The sequence below is a fragment of the Bactrocera dorsalis genome, chromosome 5 (genome assembly GCF_023373825.1).
Source record: "Bactrocera dorsalis isolate Fly_Bdor chromosome 5, ASM2337382v1, whole genome shotgun sequence".
Classification (NCBI taxonomy): Eukaryota; Metazoa; Arthropoda; class Insecta; order Diptera; family Tephritidae; genus Bactrocera; species Bactrocera dorsalis.
Window position 1 is genome coordinate 23,746,293 of NC_064307.1, and position 22,520 is coordinate 23,768,812.

The 22,520-nt window shown below is 37.2% G+C and overlaps 1 protein-coding gene across 10 annotated transcripts in view; it reads left to right on the forward strand.

Moving 5' to 3' along the window:
* LOC105223964 (protein alan shepard) overlaps positions 1 to 22,520 on the forward strand; it is a 591,866-nt gene that overhangs the window by 316,150 nt on the left and 253,196 nt on the right. The gene's annotated exons all lie outside the window — the stretch shown is intronic.

The window sequence follows — 22,520 nt, forward strand, 5'->3', positions numbered from 1 at the left end:
TTAATGTCGCACTGCCTCAGCTCAGCGTATTGGCAATGGACCCATTTTGGCCGTTGCAGCAATTGCCAAAAAATTGTCGCCACCGCTGCCACTGCCATTGCCACGACTGCTGCTGTACCGTGTTGTTGCTGCAGCCAGCCGTTGCAGCAATTTCGGCGCTGCCATTGCCGTTGCTGTTGCAAACAACGCGGAACGCTCGGCGTGCAACTGAGCATGCAAATAATTGTAGCCACGTCAGCTGTTCGCTTCTAGTGCAATTGCGCGCATAATGAGCAACAGCAACAACAAAAACAACAGTGCATACAGTAACAAAGTCGGTAGCGGCAATAAATTGAATTTGCAAAAATTTCTGTTCGTGTTGCAGTCGAGCAATTTGCGCCTAGGCATTCGCTCGCTAATATTATATTTTACATTATTGTTTGCTGTCGCAGCAACACTTGCTTACATGTGTACAATTTAACGGCATTATTTCGGAATATTCGTTTGCCATTTTACGAGCTGTCATGGCAGTCGGTCATTTGAATGGAATTTACGGTAGTCATTTCTACTTTCCGCTTGCCACGAATCACTAACTGGACATAATGTCATGAAATAATGGCGAAAATTAGTGCTTTTCCGTGCATATTTTCGTTTTTTTGAAAGTGGAAATGTTTAGCAATCATTTCTAAATGCTTTACCCAGTTTTAGAACATAACCAACTACTATCATTATGACGTGTCCGCTGTTTTATAAAATATGAAGTCAACGAAATTTTATCATCTGATCAAAATTGACCCGGACTGGGGTACTCAAATTCTCTGACGGATCGATTCAAGGCATTTCGGTTAATACTTTTGCAAAAACGAAGTCGAGTATGTAAAAAGACACGCTTGGCAACGTGATTAAAGGCCTTTTAGTCATCAAACTTTCTGGTGAAGGAGACATAGGTTTATGAATATGACTCCAAAACTGTCCAACGATTGAAGATTTCAAGTGTAGCCAGGTCTTTCGCCATCTGACTTTTCCAACGAAGTGAAGATCTTTCTCATCCTATGCTCCTCACGGTGCGTACTGCATCGAATACTCTCAAAGTTGGGGTATTTTTATCCATTCGGTTGACACGACTAAGTCCTGATTAGGTTTACTGACTACTACATATGTATTATTACGTAACTTAACCGCAAGCGCGACATTTTTAAGTATTCTACTCATCACATCGCTCAACACGATTTTTGCATGTTAAATTTCAGTTTTTTTCCCAAAATAAGAATTTGAGCATGAAAACAGAAATCAAAAAAATTTATTGACTAATGTTAATTATGGCTCGGATGGGATTCCTTTCAAAAATCCCTTAGAGAAGTAACTTCTGCCAACAAACTATGCACAATTTTTCACTCGCTAGTACCGGGCTTTCTAAGCTGGATTATATACATATGATTTTCAAGTGTCCTTTCAGCCATTTTTAATATATAATGATCTGAAATTTTTTTTCATTGTATTCAGTAATGTTCACAGTTCTTCTTTGAAACACATACCCAGGAACAACGTTTACAAACAATTCAGTTTTATTTTCAAAATAGTCGTTCTCCAATTGTAACTTTTCGTACGTTTTGCTATTTTATGATCGTAATAATTTGTCGAATTGTTAAACATTTCAGGCGCACATTTTCTTTACATAATGTTCAAGTGTCAGTAAGAGAAAGAACCGCTCGAAGTAATGAAAATATTGCTGCCGTTCAGGCAAGTATTGCTGAAGACCGCGATTTGTCGACTCCAAGATGTTCTCAAGAATTGAGACTGTCTGACACCACAACATGGTGGATTTTGAGAAAGGACTTGGGCTTGCTTACGTATAAAATTGTTCTCACTAAAGAACTTAAGCCATTGGACCAGCGTAAACTTCATAAATTAGCAGATTTTGTCTTGGAACGACATGAAAACGATAACGAGTTTTTTTTATTATCTTTTCCGACAAGGCTTACTTTCATCTGATTGATGCTGTAAATAAACAAAACCGACGATTTTGATGCGAAGAAATTACTCAAGAGCAACCATTACATTCACCTAAATTGACAGTTTGGTGGCGCTTTTGGTCTGGTGGAATCATCTGCCCGCACTTCTTTCGAAATGAGCTGGGTGGTTCGATTATTTCAAGAAATTCTGACATTGAATGGCCTGCAAGAAGTTGTGATTTAACACCGCTAGACTACTTTTCGTAGAGTTATTTGAAGTCATTGGTCTTTGGCAATAAACGAAACTCTCTTCAAGCTTTAGAAGTCAATATTGAACATGCTATTCATGACATACGCCTTCATTTAGTGGAAAAAGTACTTGAAAATTGGATGCATTGAATTTGTTCCATACCAAAGAAGAAATGGTGGTCATTTCAATGATGTTACATATATTCAGAATATAGTTGTATCGATTGTATTTCACAAAAAATGAAAAAGATTTCAATTTCCTTAACAATTAGTGTGTGTGTTTTTTTTAAGAAATCATATCATATCACTCTTATTGGAATGGTAAGAAGATTCTAAAATTGTATTGAAGCCAGCTTACCATAAAAAATCCGTAGAATTTCAATTAAACAGGCTGTCCTGAATTATCTTTCAAGTACTTAGATTGCTATTGTATTGACATCGACATTTATAGTTTACAAGAAGATTTCAATTTTCGAATGTCATAAAAGTAGTTAGCATAAAGAAACTTTGGTGTTCAAGTGAAAAAATTTGAAGAGTGTTGGAGAAAACTTACTGTAAATTTTCTTAAAAACGATTGCCACATTTCAAATTATTTTATTTTAAAGAAAATTTGGAGCCCAATATACTCGTATCAATGAAATGTGTGCATCAAACTAAGATGGTTAACTACAAGTTAGCTTATGTAGTATGAAATATTTTGATTAAGTTATTTAAATAACACAATATCTATACCATTATATACAAGTTAACACAATATTTTATTCCCACATTATATGCTAGAAACATATAAACCGTTTGCATACTTTGGAGTCCTATTACAACCAAAAGTGCAATTGCGCTAAACGCGCATCAGCTAAATTCTTAAGTGAGCGAAACACGCGCAACCATGTCTTCTCCCCCAAAACCAAATAGCTGCAGGTGAGCGCTACACGCGCAAACCCTTTTAGCTGACCAAGCATCTTTGGTCACGTAGGCCGGCTCAAGCATAGGTTAGATTATAAGCTTTAAAGTTAAGTGTAGTCAGTTTTATAATAAAGCTCAAGAGAAGCACATAGTGCTGATTAATAAACGCATTGTTTTATTTTTTATGTGGCGCCCGAGCAGGGACCGTGAGGAAAAAATAATAATATTTTTTATACTCGCGGACTAAACCTAAATAACATTTCGTACTCGGCCCCTTAGTACCTTTCGGAAAAAGGACGGGCAGTATCAACCCAGCCGAACGAAAAGCATAAGCTAAATACAAATACATTGAACAAAAGTGCGTGACGCGGAAATTTAGAATAAATTAAACAAGTGTAAAATAATACAACTATAAAAGGAAAAATTTAAATTAATTAATCAAATACAACCAATACAACAAATACAACTCTTAGAGGAAAGATTTAAGTTAATTCATCAAATACAACCAATACAACAAATACAACCCTAGAGGAAAGATTTAAGTTAATTCATCAAATACAACCAATACAACAAATACAATTACAAGAGGAGAGATTTAAGTTAATTCATCAAATACAACAAATACAACTACAAGAGGAAAGATTTAAGTTAATTCATCAAATATAACCAATACAACAAATACTACTAGAGGAAAGATTTAAACTAATCCAGCAAATACAACAAATACAACTACAAGAGGAGAAATCTAAATTAATCACACAAAGGAGGAAACACTATCAACACATTAAAATGAAAATGATTTTTATGTAATTTTTATTTTAATATTATTTGTAATTAAGGTTATGTGAAAGGAAATAATTATTGTTATAACAAAGAAAAGTTAACACTGTAAAAAAAAAAAAAAAAAAAAAATTTTTTATTTAAATAATCAGAAACAAGTGAACAAAATGAGTCAGGAAGAACAAATAGCATCGACATTGTCGAGATTAAATCTGCACTCATCCAGCACTAACGTTTCCCCTCCTAACATCCCTTCCACTTTCACTCCTAATCAAAAAAGAGAACTCGTTTCGTTAATATCGGAAACAGTTTCGACCATATTACACCCACAAATCGAAGAAGAAGTTGAACATCCTGTAGATTTTAGCATTAACGTGGACGCATCCGAAAGAGTTCCGGATGTGGTAAAATGTTTAAGGGAATTTTCGGGTAAAAACGGAGAATTCAGTTCATGGCGGAAATCGGTAGATAGAATATTATTAATGTACGGACAGAATAAGAACACCCCAAAATATTTTGCTATCCTGCATACAATAAGACACAAGATAGTTGGCGAAGCTGACACGGCCCTTGAGTCTTACCGCACCCCATTAAATTGGGGCAAGATAAAAAAATGTCTGATGTTACATTACTCAGACAAGAGAGACGTTAGCACGTTGGAATATCAAATGACAACACTTGCACAACGGGGTAGCACTGTTGAAGAATTTTATCAACAAGTCTATCAATATCTCTCGCTTATCCTAGACAAAATCGATTGCCTGGAGTTAGGAGAAGAAGCTTTGTATGCCATGACAACGACATATAGAGAAAAGGCCCTCGACACATTTATAAGAGGTCTGAACGGTAACTTACCCAGTCTGTTAAGTGTAAAGGAACCAACCAGTTTACCACAGGCTCTCAATATGTGTCTCAAATTAGGCAACATGAATTACAGGACGAACCATACAAATAGTATCAGTCGCTTGCCGACCAATACTAAACCTATTAGCCACAATCAACCCATTAGCCACAATCAACCAAGGTCATACTCATTCAAACCCCAAGTAAGACCCTTTTACCCAGAACTTACAAATGTTCACAACCAATCCCTTAGACCAAATTCGTATCAACAGTACGGACAAAACCGACACTACGTCACAGTGCAACCAAACTTTAGACCACCTCTTCCTCCAAAACCTCCTACACCAATGGAAGTTGATCGATCTGTTCAAACGAAGCAAATAAATTATCAGAATAGGCCTCAGTATCAACAAAATCAAACATTTTATAATAGGCAGCAAACATTCAGTAACAAACCACAAGCATTTAGTAATGGACCAGCGCAGGCTAATAATAATCAAGCTAGTAAGAGACCACCATCACAGATAATACAGACTCCTAACAAAATGCAACGGATCTACAATACTGAAGTTACAGAAACTGACCCAATAGAATACAATAATGAAATATTAGAATATCCTGAAGGGTACTACGAGTCTTCACAGGACTACCAACCCGAATACAACGAAGAACAAGAAGAGATCGAAGCAACCCCTAGTGACAATATCAATTTTTTAGACTAAACTCCTCATTGCCATACTATCGTTTCAAAATGAAAAATGGCAATGAACTAAAATTTTTATTAGATACCGGATCGAACAAAAATTATATTAGTCCAACTTATATTAGGAACCCCATTCCGAACAAACCCTTCATTGCAAATTCTGTTGGTGGACCCGTCAAAATTACTCATCATGCTAATATCAGTGTTTTCGGTGATGAAATAGGTAAATTAAAATTTCACATTTTGCCCAAGTTAAGAACCTTTGATGCCATAATAGGTAACGATACAATGAAAAGTTTAAACGCAGTAATTTTTACTAAGGAGAACTATTTTACATTACTCAATAAATATGAATACCCCATCCACCAGTTAGCAATTAACTCTATTGCACACACTACATTAAGGCTAAATCATTTGAGTCCCGAAGATAACGAAAGATTAAAACAACTCTTTAACTCTTGCCCAACATTATTTGCTGAACCAGATAAAAAATTAACATATGTCACGAACGTTAAAGCCGAAATTAGGACTAAAAGCGATAGACCAATATATTCCAAAACTTACCCCTATCCAATGCCTTTAAAAAAAGAAATAGACAAACAAATTGAGGAATTACTTAAAGATGGCATTATTCGACCATCGAAATCTCCCTACAATTCTCCGGTATGGGTCGTACCGAAGAAAGAAGACGCCTCAGGATTAAAAAAATTTCGTATGGTTATCGACTATCGTAAATTGAACGAGGATACCATACCAGATAAATATCCCATTCCAGATATTACCACTATTCTAACTAATCTAGGATCAAATAAGTATTTTTCTACAATTGACCTTAAGAGTGGATTCCATCAGATTGCTCTCAACGAAGCAGATATTGAGAAGACCGCCTTCTCTATTGCCAATGGGAAATTCGAATTTACTCGACTTCCATTCGGCTTAAGAAATGCGCCTGCCATTTTCCAACGCACTTTGGATGATGTGCTACGGAAACACATCGGCGTTCGGTGCTACGTTTATGTTGACGACATAATTATCTTTAGCAAAAGTAAAGAAGACCATTTTAGAAATCTTGCAATTATATTTGACACTCTCGAAAAAGCGCATTTAAAGGTACAGTTCGATAAATGTGAATTTATCAAAAGGGAAATCGAGTTCCTCGGTATAATAGTTGGCCAAAATGGAATTCGCACTACACAAAAAAAGATAGAAGCTATAATAAATTTTCCACGGCCCAAAACTGTCCATGATTTACGCTCCTTTTTAGGAATGACCGGACATTATCGCAGATTTATCAAGGCGTACGCACAAATTGCAAAACCCCTGACTGAAATACTGAGAGGAGAGCTTGGAAGAGTTTCCAAGAATCAGTCTAAAAGGACACTTTTAAATCTAACAGCACAACAAGTAGAAGCTTTTAAAGACCTGAAAAATTGCCTGACGTCAGACGATGTTATACTTCACTATCCAGATTTCGAAAAAGCTTTTGAGCTTACCACGGATGCTTCAAATTACGCTCTAGGAGCCGTACTCTCCCAAGACGGTAGGCCAATATCCTTTCTGTCAAGAACTCTAAGCAGAGCAGAGGAAACTTTTGCCGCCAATGAAAAAGAAATGTTGGCAATAATTTGGGCACTACAGTCCCTGAAATGCTTCCTATACGGATCAAAAAAGGTTAAGATTTACACTGATCACCAACCATTGACCTTTGCTCTCAGCAACAAAAATACTAATGCAAAAATGAAGAGATGGAAGGCACAATTGGAAGAATATAACCACGAAATCATTTATAAACCAGGCAACACAAACATCGTCGCAGACCTACTCTCACGACCACCAATCGCTAACTTAAATTCAATGACTGTCCACAGTAGTGACAGCTCTTCCGAAAATTTAATTTCTTCAGTAGAAATACCCATTAACGTTTTCAAAAACCAAATTTTCATATCAGAAGATTCCAAAAATTCATACAAATTCGAAATAGTTTTCCCTACGTACCATAGGCACTTAATAACTGAGACAACCTACAATGAAGAATCGCTAAAATCGCTTTTAAAGAAATATCTTAATCCATCGGTAATCAATGGTATAAAAACCACAGAGCCCATTATGCTAAAAATCCAATCAATCTACCCTCTACATTTCGCAAATTACAAAATTCGTTTCACACAAATAGTAGTTGAAGATATTACTCAGACCGAGGCCCAAGATAAAATAATAATCGAGGAACATAATCGTGCTCACAGAAACGAAAAAGAAAATAAGCTACAGATTTTGGAAAAATATTATTTCCCCGCTATGTCGAAAAAAATAAAAAAAATAACAAAATTATGCAAAGTTTGTAAAGAAAATAAGTATGATCGCCACCCAAACAATGTAAAATTAGGAGCTACACCCTTACCAGAATATTCAGGTCATACTATTCACATAGACATTTTCTCAACAGACAAACATAAAGTACTGACTTCTATTGACAAGTTTTCCAAATTAGCCATTATAAAGAAAATAGACGGGAAAAGTATAGACAGTATAAAAAAACCCTTAAGAGAGATAATATTTTATTTTGGAATTCCGAAGGCTATAGTTTTCGATAACGAAAGGACATTTAATTCTCAACCAATAAAATTCATGTTAGAAAACGAATTCAATATAAAAATATTCACTGCACCACCCTATAAAAGCGAGGTGAATGGACAAATAGAACGGTTCCATTCAACAATATCAGAAATTATGAGATGCTTAAAACAGGAACACTCTGATAAAAATTTCGACGAATTAATGGAATGGTCTGTAAACGAATACAACCATTCTGTTCATTCTGTTACAGGAAAAAAACCCGTTGACATATTCTTCGGTAGACCTACCTCAAATGCTACTAACAGAGAAGAAACTATGAAAAAGGTTCTAGAAAAATTAAAAGAGAAACAGGAAAAGGACCTGCAATCTCATAACAAAGATAGAAAGGAAACTATTGACTATAGAACAGGAGACAAAAATTTTGTTAAACAGAATAAAAGATTAGGAACAAAACTTTCAAAAAGGTACAAAGAGGAAATAGTTAAGGAAAACAGACATTCCACGGTAAAAACAGAATCAGGCAAAATAGTTCACAAGGACCGCATACGAAACTAACTCAGAACATTTTTATTATTTTTAGATCTCTCTTTTTCCTGAACTTTATTTTAAGCGATGGTTCGGTTGAGGTGTTAGATTACACTCAGTCAGAAATCGTAATGATGGAGGAAGGAATTGGCAAAATTCAAACAGGAACATACCGGATTATCCACATGACAAACATAACAGAATACTCTACAATATTACGGGAACTGAACAGAAACTTCATACGAAACATTCCAGCTAACAACCCTCTTTACCCATTTATAACAGACGAAATCAGTAATATCAACATAACAATTAATAACATTTTACCTAAATACAAAAATAAAAGATCACTAGACTACATAGGATCAGCCTGGAAATGGATAGCTGGCAACCCTGACCATGACGATTTAATAGCCATCAACAGCAAATTTAAAGAAGTAATCGAGAATAACAACCAACAATTAATAATCAACAAAAACATTTTAGAAAGAATAAACAATATAACAGAAATTAGCAACTCAATAATAAAGTCTCTAGGAAGTAGTAACGAATTTCAAACCGCCCTAATACTTCAATATAAATTTAAAATTGACATAATCAAAGATGAGTTAGAAAATATTAAAAGAGCAATTCATTTAACTAAAGCGAACATTATTAACTCAGTTATTATTAACAATCAAGAAGCTCATAGAATAAATAAAATTTTTATCGAAGAGAATCTGCAATTTGGTTCGTTAGAAGAATCTCTAAATTTTGCAGACGTTCAAATTGCTGTAAAACAAAACTTACTAATTTATATGATAAAAATACCGAAAACCGGTAAAGAAATTTGCAAATCTATTATAATTAAGCCTCTAAGTAAAAACGAAACTATTTTAAAGATAAATTTTGAAAAAATACTGAAATGTAATGAAGAATATTATGGTATAGAAAAAGATTGTAAAATAATAAATGAAATACAAATTTGCAAACAAACCCAAATTGTTAATTTGGAAAACGAAAATTGTATAAAAAATTTAATGAGGAATAAACCATATAAGTGCACCGTAACAAATACGGAACATGTTAAAAATATTGTAGAAATAAATAATGGATTAATACTTTTAAATAATTTCGAAGGAAATATTACTACAAATAATAATACTAGAAAATTAAGAGGATCATATTTGATAAGAATCTTTAATGAAACTATAAGAATAAATAACATGAATTTTACAACTTTAGAACAACATAGCTTGAGACCACTGCCTGCTTTAATCCAACATTCAAACTCAAATTCAGAGTTCGAGGAAGTTTTATCCTTAAAACTTATGAAAGAGCTTAATATAAAAAACATTAAAAAAATAAGTTCTCTGAATCTTTTAGTGAAATCCAGTTTATTCACTAATTTTGGGCTATTAGCCCTAGTACTTACCATAATTGCAATTTTCAGATGCAAAAAGCGCGTAAAGCCTGAAATAATTATTAGCAAACCGGAATCATTTCAAATGCCAGTAATTAAAAGGACGCAGCATAGAAGTCTTAACGACATCCCATTTTTTTAATTAATCAAGCGGGGACGCTTGATATTTCGGAGGGAGGAGTTAACACAATATTTTATTCCCACATTATATGCTAGAAACATATAAACCGTTTGCATACTTTGGAGTCCTATTACAACCAAAAGTGCAATTGCTCTAAACGCGCATCAGCTAAATTCTTAAGTGAGCGAAACACGCGCAACCATGTCTTCTCCCCCAAAACCAAATAGCTGCAGGTGAGCGCTACACGCGCAAACCCTTTTAGCTGACCAAGCATCTTTGGTCACGTAGGCCGGCTCAAGCATAGGTTAGATTATAAGCTTCAAAGTTAAGTGTAGTCAGTTTTATAATAAAGCTCAAGAGAAGCACATAGTGCTGTTTAATAAACGCATTGTTTTATTTTTTATGTTACATATCTGTTTTAAAATTTTCTAAAAACTTTATTTCTTTTTCAGGTAAGTGAATGATTCTAACTTTTGAAACAGACCACAGGGGTAAGCCAAATGCCAAATATGATTTAATGAATAGAAATCCTATAATGTAAGTGAGGTATATCGAGCTTACCTTTTCCATGGAAGTAGATTTATTAAAAGCTTCACAATAAATAGAGATATACAAACGAATGTCTAAAATTTTCTCACTTTCACCCGATTCTATTATTTCAATGCCCAAATGTGCACCGTTGTAAGAAAAGAAATTTTATTAAGATAACTCACATATTGACCGATATATGCGGTATAAAGTCACCCGAATTTCAACTCGTCTCTTCATCTTGATCATTTATACTATATATACATATAACCATATATCATAAGCGGTCTCTACGCCAGTAAAGAAGAAGAACCATATATCTATCTGTATTAGTTTTAAGTGATATCGTCTGCCTGTCCGTCCGTCTATCTGTCTGTGCCAACTGTAACTTGAATAAAAATTGAGATATCTCGATGAAACTGGGTATAAATCAGTAAAGTTACAACACCCAAACTCACCTAACGAAAATATTATAAGAACTCCTACCTACAGTGTGAAAATGAATGAAATCGAATGATAACCCTGATCACTTCCCATATAACTTTAGTTTTAAAAACTACTAAAAATCAATCAATATAAATATCAATATCTAAATCCGACAGAGACATTCAATTTTAGCCTCGAGATGGTATGGAAGGCTTTGTTGGCACCACCAATTTTTAGGTAAAACCGCATGTTTACGCACAGTGCGTAAATGGAATCGAAATCGGACTGCAACCACAACTATTTTTCATACTTCACAATCTTAAACTTCATTAGATTTTTTCACCTTCCGGTATAAAAATCAAGAAGATATCAATACAAGGAGTTAAAACTCTGTACTTACTCGTATAATTCCTTTAAAGTATCCCACCTTATGACCAAAAATTGTGCAAATCCTACAAAAACTGCTTAAGCCCCTAGGTCCTAAATAAATGGACCCCAGGATCTATAGTTCACTTTTTACCTAAAATATCGTTGAATGTGTGAGATATATAATAATCCTTCTCTGACAATGGTATGTTTGTATTTAAAAAATGGGTTGAATCGGACAAGACTTCTCTGAGCCCTCATATACCTAATATATGTAAAGATTTTCGAACTTCCGTGTGACTTTCGAACAACGGCTGACTTTCCTCCTTACTTACTTACTTACACCTTATTAAATTATATAATATTAATTACTTGTATGTGAAACACTTAAATCCACTAATTTCATTGAATGACCTAACACATTTTATAATCGGCAAGTAATTTTCATTAAAATTTTTGCGACATTTGCAATTTGAATTTTATGTGCGTCTAATTGATTGATTGCGTAATTTCCAGTGCAATCTTTTTTAATTTCCACCGACACTTTTAACTCGCATGCTATAAATTTATAGTTGCATAACTACACACACGTATGCCAAAGCGATTGTACGAGTATGTGTGCATTTTCTCACCCTCACACATGCCGCAGTTCATTCAGAAGGCGGCTGTAATTAAATATTTTGAAGAAACTTAAGTATATAATTATCTGCTTGCGCAATTCAATTAAGACTAATTTACGGCATGACATTCGGTGGTGGCTACCAATTTATCACACTGCATGACGCCAAAGCCTGCCTGCCCGTCTGCCCGTCTGCCTATCTGCCACTCAGGCTTAATGTGGCGGATGAGTGTGCTTTGAAGGAGATATATGCACATAGCGGTACACATAAGTTTACTATAATTTTACGTATGTGTTTGGCTATAATTTTTAATTGCCACGTGGTAAGGCGTGCACATCACACGAACACACACCGCGCCAGCTACTTGTGTGTATAATTTTATAAGAGAAGCTGTCGCCCGAAATTCCCAGAAGGTTTAAGCCACACTTTCACATGCAACACACACACTCACCTAAACATATACACACATATTTTCGTCAACGCTTGCATTTCAGCGGCAGCTGCCTCTTCATAGCTGCTTTGCCGACAACGTTTTTCTTCGGCTTTGACGTTACCTGCTCTCCAGCCTAGTGGCAAGCATTTTTTAGACACCTCCTACCGTTGGCGCCCGCAAATTTTCGTCAACATGTTCACATTCAATTAAATTTTCAGTCAGCACGAGACCACAATGAGCCACCGCCGCACACACGCACACACACATGCAGCGCGTTGGTAAAGTACTCATAAATATCTGCACATACGCATGCAACCGCAGTCGTCTTGATTTACAGTTAGGCAATGTTAGGCAACGCAGTTGGTATTTGCCATAATAATTTTTTGACGCCTCTTCTCGTCGCCTTTGTTATTCAGCTTTGGTGCAAGCTTTCGGCTTAGAAGTTGTTGGTTGGTTTGCTTGGTTTCTTGGCTGCGAACGCGCTGTGAGCGCTGTGAGGCACTTCAAAGGCCTGCATACCTCGTAAGTTTGGAAATTTATTAGTTTGCGGTTCGGTTCAAGCATTTATCTGCAGGATTGCACCAATTCGCCAAACCACAGCATTCTCTTGGCATGTACTTACATGAAGTGTGGCGTTCTTGTTGTTGTTGTTGTTGTTGCTGCTTTATGTGTGTACAATAACGGCTGTTTTATGTCTTCATCTTTTCTTTACGATTTTAGCGCATTAAACACCCAAGTTTTGGAAACTATTGCAAAGTTTTGCTTTTGGTTGGCGGCAACTAAAGTTGCTGCGCTTACTTTCTTTCATTAGAAAAAGTGAATGCGGAGCGTCTTCAGTGAAGCAAACATTTTTATTATTTTCAGCTAGTAAAAGTTGCTTTAAGCGACCGTTGTATACTCTTTCTGTTTACTTATGGTCATAATCAATCAATAGGAACTCTTATGGCAAGAATTCGCAGAAATTCTTCACAAAAACAATATTTTATTCCTTCGATTCTACTTATTTCATTTTCGAAATTCCTGAACCTCCTCTTCTTCTTTATTGACGTACACACCGGTTACGCGGCCAATTTCTACCTCTTTAGTTTAGTTCCTAGTTAGATCTTTCCAATTCTCTTAAGTTTTTGGGCTTAAAACCCTTTCTTATCATTCATATAACGAAAACAGAAATTATGGCAACTGACTTTTATTTCGGAAAATTAACCAAATTTTGACGTGAAGGACTAAAAAAACTAACATTTCCAAGTATTTTGATACAAATTATTATTATCGGCTTGAAAATTGGCTCCTTTTGAGCTAATACATGCAAGCCAATGTTTAAAGCAATTTCCCACACACTTGCACTGAGGCAGAGCTGGCCCTCAGTACCTTCACCGAATTTTTGTTTGTTTGGTTTGGCCCATTTTTGAAGCGTCATTTGCTAGATTGTTGAACTAATTCATCGCAATTTTATAAATTCACGTATCAGTATCTATAATGATGCGTTCCATGAATGTAAGGTCCTGTGTTTCTTTGCCAAGCATCTCTCAGTTCTACGTAACATACTTCACGTAATCACGTTTTCGAGCCTGACATACCCAAAACATTAATCAAATTGTGTTGAGCCAATCCCTAAAAAAAAATCTTGAGTTACTCTATTATCTCTCTGATGTCAACACGACAAGTTTCTGATACTGTTTTTTAACCTTTCCGATCTTATCATCATTAACAGAGAGGATTGGACGATTCACATGAGGCAAATTTTCGATGACTTCACGACTTTTATTGAATGCTTTGGGCCCCTTAAGTACATGTGCACGTGATACGGAAAAGAGACTCTCCAAAACACTTTTGAAATACTTTCAACGATTTTATTGAAAACACAAAATTTCCAGCTAACTGCTTTCATAGTAAAAATAACCACATTTCAAAATGTTATTACGAGTATGTTTTGTGTGGCTCTCAACAACAATCATTATGCCAATTTACAGAAAGGGAGACGTTCTCTAACACCGAAAATCACAGGTCTATTTTTATAACCCATCCTCGTTTTATTTCGGTCTTATTCGGGGACAGCTTTTTCAATCTTCGCATCTGACTTCAGAAGGTACATGTTTTCATCACCAGGGATAGATAGATAGAAAATAATTGAGCCGTTGATCTATGGTCCATCGTGCACTCTACTATATCACGGAATTTGTTTCGGGAGAAGTTGATCATATCTCTAAAGCTAGCTTGGTATGCGGTCCCGCAATGTCTGCTCCAATGCCTTCAGGTGTTTTGTACCATCAGTGTACCACTGGATAGTGCTGCCCCTCAGTAGTAGGTCGACCATGGAATTACTCAACTCCAAAGTAACTCCTAACTTATTTATAAAGTTCACCCTCTTCATGATTTGGTGGCTCTGGACAGTGTTTTTTTCACCTGCCTATTCCACCGTAAGTTTGAGCTTAATGTGAGGCAAATAAATTTGACCTCTTTAGACACCTTCAGGACGCCCGGAAGAGATCTTTGCTTTGTATCTTAAGCTGCTTTGAACTATGTCGCAGATAATATTCTCAAATTTACAGCGTGTCATTATGACAATGTCATCGGCGTACCTCTGGCACCGAATACCTTGTTTGGGAGCAACTCAAGGAGCTCATCTACTACTAGACTCCATAGTAAGGAGGATAGAAATCCACCCTGTGGGCAGCCCCTTGTTGTACCAACACGAATCTTACCCTCCCCCACAGTCATGTCATCTATCCTAGTACGCAGTACAGTTTCTTCCCATCTGCATACCGAAGCTGCCACATTTCTTTTTTCCAGTGCCTTGATGACGCTCGCATGTTCCCAATACCCACCTTCATGTCAAGAAAGGCGCATATCGCAATCTCGCCATATTCCAGCGAACTCTGAAGTTCTGCCGTGAGTTGTTGAAGAGCAGTGTTAGTAGATCTGCCTAACCTATACGCGTACTGACCGGCTTGTAAGGGTGCAGTTTTTTGCGCCTTCGATCTGATATAGTTGTCTACAGACCTTTCTATCCCTTTAAGCATGAAGTAAGTAAGACTAATTGGCCTGAACGATTTTCCCAGCGAGTAGTGGTTTCCTCCTACGACGAATATTACATTCGCTGTTCTCCACGGTTCTGAGATATACGCCATCACAAGGCTGTCCCTCATCAGCCGCATAAGATGTGGCAAGATATCTTGCACACCTTGTTACAAAAATACCCGAAAGATGACCCGTTACCTCTCACTCCAACAACCACTTTATATTAACTATAAGATTTGACTTTACTACGAGACATACAATTCGCTGGAATGTAATGTACCGGGAGGTAATGCATGTGTAGTACTCTGAATTCATAATATTTTTTTTTTAGAATTTTTAGAAAGAATTTAATCGATCAGGCTCTTTAGTTTTGAAGTTTGTAAATTCTTCCTCAACAACATTTTTTATTGAAAGAGTTAGATCCTGTTTCATTAAAAATTTATTTTGAGACGCCAGCACATTTAACGATTTAAGGTTCTAACTTGGTAAGATATGTAGTGGTACTTCTCCGAAATGCAGCCTCTTTCTTTAGATTTGACATCAAGTTTCTCATTACAAGAGTCTTTTGGTTGCCTGGTAATAGAGGAATCGTTGGTATCTGAAAATCCGATGAGCTAGAAAGTTGGGTTTACACCGCTCAACCGAAGTGGGAACAAGTTGTATCTCCGTGGTCAACTTCGGTTTTAGCACTTTACTTAGGGACATTGCTGCACAGGGCGTACGGACGTTCACGGCTAGCTTCTGTGCGACTGCGAACTACTTCTGACCTAGAATAGATCACATAACGTCTACTGAAGTAACATACTTTCACGTAACAAAATTCTTCTTGCCGCAATCATAGCAGTTTTTACTGGACATTATTCATGCACTATGGCTAAATACTGCATCAGGCAAAGTTGTATGGAATAAACTGATGTGGAAACATCTAGACATTTTCTCCCCCTTTGTCCAGCTTTTACAAGGTAAAGGTTGAAAAATCAGTAGATATAGCCGAAGCTTACAGTACACTTAAAAATTTAATAGATACCTTCAATTCTATTCATTATCCAATAACTTTATCTATTTCATCTATTAACATCAAATTCGGAGTTACGACAATTAAAGTTTTCTAATCATGAATTTCTAATAAATATCTCGTTTTATTTTCAAAAGATGCTCAACTATAATGTTCATCGAAATATTCACACACAGTAGCGCTTAACAGAAGCACCTCCATCCCAAGTGCTCATCGTCGTGTGTCTTCCCGCACCTTCTGCATTTCATTAATTCAAATGAAAATCTTATTTGAAAACTCATTATACTCAAATATAAAGCTCCTTCGACACAGCCGTGCACAGCATCGTCAGGCAATAATGCCTTCTACGCACAAGCTCACATATACCTATACACACACATAGACTTAGCGAAGTTCTCAACCACCAGCCGACGGTGTCGCAGGCGTATAAGTAACACCGAAGTTAGAGCGCAACTGGCCATTCATTTTTATGGTCACCGCAGCTGGTTTGTTGGATGGCTGATGGCTCGGTAGGCCTGTAAGCTGCTGGCCTGTCACATCACGCTCCCTGGCATTGTGATGTGTCGTCTTTTGTGCGCCGCAGCGACCGGCAGTATAAGTTCTCCTAGACTGTAGACTGGCTGTATAGATGGCAGTTGGTGGTAGGCAAGGCAAGCCGCAAAAAAGGACAAATTCCTTGCGACAACTAAACGAAGGGACAAAAATTTAATTATCGCACATACCAGTGTCGATTGTCGCCTATGAAAAAGACAGCAGCAGCAAGGCAACAACAACAACAGCGATGGTGGCAAAAAATGAGGACATCACTTGTTGGGGGCGAAATGTATATGCTTTATCTCTTCGGCAGCAGCTGCCGCGCTGCCACTTATCCGCCTGCGCCGCTTGCCACATGCCACAAGCATTCCCAAGTGTTCGTAGCGGCACACACACACACACCGGCTCAAACGTGCATTATTCTTGTGTCTGTGTGGTTGCTTTGAGAATTTTCTTTTTGCGGTTTTCCTCAAGATTCTTGGCCGCATTCCTTAATTTTCGCTCGCTGCAGCATGCCTGCGCCTTAGCAACGGCAGTGGCTGCTTTAATAAGATGTCTTGACAGCATTGAGGTTAGCGCACAAACACACACAGACGCACCCATACATGCGTAGAGTAGATAAAGCGTCGCTTACTTTTATATCTTAGGTACTCGTATAATTGTTCTTTTGCAGTTTTCGCAGCAGTACGTCTCGATTATTGCCCAACTTTGGTGCGGAAACTTTGCGGGCACCGGCTGTACTTCATTTCCACTTTAGAGTTTGCTGCGTTTTGAGTAGCTTAATCGCAGCGCCTTCACCTTGGTGTGCGTTTGCGTGTGTCCTATGTGAGCTTTCGTCGCCAGTGTTAGATTGTCGGTAATTTTATTAAAGCCAATTTTAGTCGTATAAAGTTTTGGGTTCCAGCTTCATTAAGGGGACATCTTCTTTTTTTGCTTCTTGCTTCAATAATATGCAAATTGCAGCAACAAAGAAGCGACTTCTTTTTTCCCTGAAGAGAATATATTAAATTTTCCACGAACTGTGTTTGTAATATCCAGAAGAAACCCTTAAAAATGTATGTATGTATGTATAATTGATCATTGTGACGAGCTGGGTCGATTTAACCATTTGCGTCTTTCTGAATGCATATACACGAACTAGTTTCTCAGTTGTTGAAATAAAATAAGTTTTTGAAATAAAATAACGTTCTTTTTCCTCCAAAATACTACACATTTATCGAAACCGCCGTTATAAGACCACTATATCATATAGCTTCCAAACAAATCTAGTATTTGAAAAATTGCCTATACTATGTTTACATGCTTTCTGTGTTTCAAGAAAACTGTTCGAACTCCTAGAATGCTCTCCAGTGCATCTAATCAGCAGATGCTCCGGGGTTTCAGGCTCCATGTCGCAGAAACGGCAATTGGCGCAAGCTGATAGGTTCATGCTATGCAGATGCCTGTTAAGCTTGCAGTGACCAGTGTACCATGCGACTAGCAGCCTGAATTTGTTCCTGGGGAGGTTTTTTTTACAATTTTGAACCTTTTCAAATGGTATCCTCCCATTAGCCGCTTGGCATGTCTCATACCATGAGCTTGTAGCCAATACTCCTCCCTGCCTACTCTTTCCTCTTTACGGATCAGCTCCTTTATGGTGTGGGGACCCATCCCCGTAAAGGGTTCGGGTCCTACCATCTTGGTGGAGGCCGCGGAGTGGGCGAGCTCGTCCGCCAGTTCGTTGCCGGCTATGCCTTTGTGTCCTAGCACCTAGATCAGGTGTACCCGGTTTCTTTCCGTAAGGCTATTCAGCCTATCCCTACACTCCTGCACTAGAAGATTTGATCCTGTAAGAGGAGATCGCTTTTAGCGCCGCTTGACTATCGCTGAGGATGACTATTCGCTCATTGCGATAGTTGCGATGGAGGTTTATTTCTATACACCGGCTTATGGCATAAACTTCTGCCTGGAAAATGCTCGGGAACTCACCCAAGGGTATGGACGATACTACACATTTATCGAAACCGCCGTTATAAGACCACTATATCATATAGCTCCCAAGCAAATCTAGTCTTTGAAAATCCTTTCAAATGCCGATACTATGATTTCATGCTTTCTATGTTTCAAGAAAACTGTTGGAACTCGTAGAATGATCTCTCCAGCTCAATCTAATCCTCAAAACACTATCGAGGCTTTGCTTCAGTAATACAGACTAAGGCGATATATTGTATTTCCCTCAAATCTTTGGGTTCAATCCGAGAAAATGGAATACAAATATTACTGGAGTCAACATACGCACTGTTTGTTTGTTTATGGGAGATAGCTAAAGGAAAAACCAATATATCTTTTGGAAGCCATTAAATGTTTTCGTGTGACTAATTACAATAACGAAGGACTAGCTAAGTGTTATATGGTACATATAGATTGAAATAATCGAGACTTCTTCATCGATGATTCAAATATGTTCAGATCTTGTTGCAATAATTTTGGCAAAGCCACGAATGTTTTGGCGTTTCTGAGATAGTTGCATAGACCCGGCAAGAGGTTTAGATTTATGGACACCAGAAGAAGGTTTGACCCGTTCTTACTCAACTATTTCATTATTCACATACATTTCAATACTGGATCATATAGATTAACCGCAACGCAGGAAACAACAAAAAAAAGATAATACGAGTATATACGGCGATAACAAGGCAGCAATCAAGGCAATAATCTCATATTGCATTACGTCAAATAATGTTCTTAGAAACAGTTAAAAGAAAACTGTTAATGAAATCGACAAAAGTCCCATCCGTCTGGCTGCTAAATGAGTACAGGACTACGGAAGTCATTAAAAATGATATACAACAAAGTTTCCTAAGGGCTGACAGGCGGAGCAGGTCGAGATGGAATGTCTTAAGCACATGCAGGATCGCCAAAATCATGTGCAAGAGCGCCTTCGGAAAACTCGCTTGCTTCTAACATACATGGTCTCTAAAAGACTGCCAGACGGCTGTTGATAGATCACAACTAAGTGGCATCACATGCGAGCAGTATAAGCAAAAGAGTTGACGATGCCTGTAGAAACTGCGGTGAAGTTGTTATGAGAGAGACGCTGGAACACCTCCTATACCTGTGTCCAGCACTAGCTAGAACTCGTCTTAAATATCTAGGAGCTTCGCAGTTCAAGGGACTAGATCGAAGTATCAAATTTAGATATGAAGTGGCTCTTAGGGTTCGCAAAAAGCGTTGGCGTTCTGTATGACAAATACTTAACCTGAAATTAAGTTGAACCTCTATCTGGTATTACTAATAACCTTCCAGAGCAAATAACCCCTAAAAATTCTTCAATATAATGAATGAAAATAAATAATTTTTGATAACTTTTTTCACTTTAATGCAAAATATCCATTATTTTTTCTCCAAATAAAAAAGAATTACTTTGCTACCAATTTCACCGTAACCATATGTATAGACATACTATATGTACATATATGTGCGTGTTTGCGTCGTTTATTCGGTACAGCAACCGCTGCGGTTCGTTGTCACTTCGGCTGACATGTTGCAGCTTTGAAAGTGACAGTTATGTAATTGTATTAGGTAAACCATGTGGGCCAACCGACATTACAGACACACATGCGCTCGCACGCATACATACACAGGTAGCTTGGTGTGTGCGTGCTTGCAAATTATGTATGCTAATTCAGCAGTGTTACAGTTCTGCAAGCTCACGGATGAGTGAAAGGGTCTCACATTGTACATCGCTGCAAATATAATATTTATGCAGTCTGTCTGTGTGTATGTGTGTACATTTTTGCATGTGTGCAATGTCAGTTTTTTTTTTAACAAAACCAATGTCGGTATGTTGTAGGTAACGGCGCTTTTTTGCTCATTTTTAATTAGTCTGGTTAACGCCATTCGAAATGCTGGTGGTCCTGACAACCAACAGCATTTACAACACGAACAACAAGAACAAAGTGGCAGTGGTGCCGTGACAGCAGTGTCGTAGGAAAAGCCAACAATGTCATCGCAATAAAACCTCAGAAATTGTAATGTGTTGGCATAGTTACCAGCACTTCCATGCGACAGTGAGTTTATAAATCCATACAAATGTATGTACGTATATGAGTGTCGGTGTATCTACGCATGTAAATGAACAAGTAACGGTTATCATTCCATTTTATTTTATAAATAATGTTTAAAAAACAAACCGACGGTGCTTTTTTAATTAAAAAGACAAAATTTATAATTGCCAGAGTTCGATTAAGTGTCGCATTGAAAGCGAAGTGGCTGGGAGCTAGTATAGGTTTAACCTTCTTCTTCGGTTTCTCAAGGTTTGTTTACCATTTTGAAAGCATTTTTAAAATGCCACTGTCATAGAAATCATCGTTCTGATTGACTAAAACTGAGACAGTCGATTTTCAAAAGCTTCTCTTGAGACGCATTTTTCACTAGCAAAATTATTCGTCACATACAATATCAGATAGTAATCACTTGGTACGGACTATAAGATAGATGCATAAGTACCTTAAAACAGAGTTTCTGGCACTTCTAATAAGTACATATTGATGTATGTGCTCTAACGTTGCTAAAATTGCTTCACTTTGGGCTAAAGCTGGCTGTTTTTGAGAAACTGCTTTCCTCAGATGGTCGAATTTTTGACAGTACAAGACCGAAATATGAGTTTGGACATAGAGGACGATAGACAGAGGAGAGGATAAACTGTCCATGTTTTACGGCCCGCTGAACAAGCCTATTGGTGGAAGTTGACCAGGCTCTCGTGAGGACAGAATGTGCCCATATAGAACATTCATCAGTAAAAATGACATTTTCAAAATCTCTATCAATATTCCCACGCGCCCAAGCGAGTCGCTTTGTCACAAGTTTTTTAGCCAACAGAGGCTTCTTCATTGTTTTGCACCATTTCAGATCATGAGTATGAAGAAGGGTTCATATAGTTTCGTAGGATATATGTAAAGCTTTTGCCATTAATTTTGCTTGTCCTTGCTGCAGTGTTAAAGCAGGATTCCGCGAAAACAGATTCACTATTCTTTTTTCATCTTTTTTTGTTCACTTTTTCTTTCGAACCACTTTCTGGTAAATCATCGACATTTTTAGCCACTATATATCGCTGTATTTACTTCTATACAAGTGCCTTCGACTTTCTCACATAATTAGCAGCCGCTGATTGCGACATTTTGGGACCTTTCGGGTGGACGCAAAGGAACACAGCTTCATAGCGCGACGCGTACTTAGCACTCATGGCGTCTAACGTGATTCTCTTTCAAAAGATCAACGACAACTGAACCTTCGTTGACAATGCAGCAAGGACAAAGCTTCCCTCCATCGGCTCGCGAAAGAATTAGAGAGAAATCTTTCATTAACTGTCGGTAAAGTCGACCACGATTTTACTTGACGGACTGTATATAGAAATTTTACAACTGAATTCAATGTTATTGTGTAGATATATAACTTTGATGCACAGAAACTTATAGTTCCTTTATCTCAAACGAATATCTTCAGAACCAATTAAGATCCTGACAGAACGTACTTTCAAAATTGATGACAAATATGTTTTGCGACTAGGT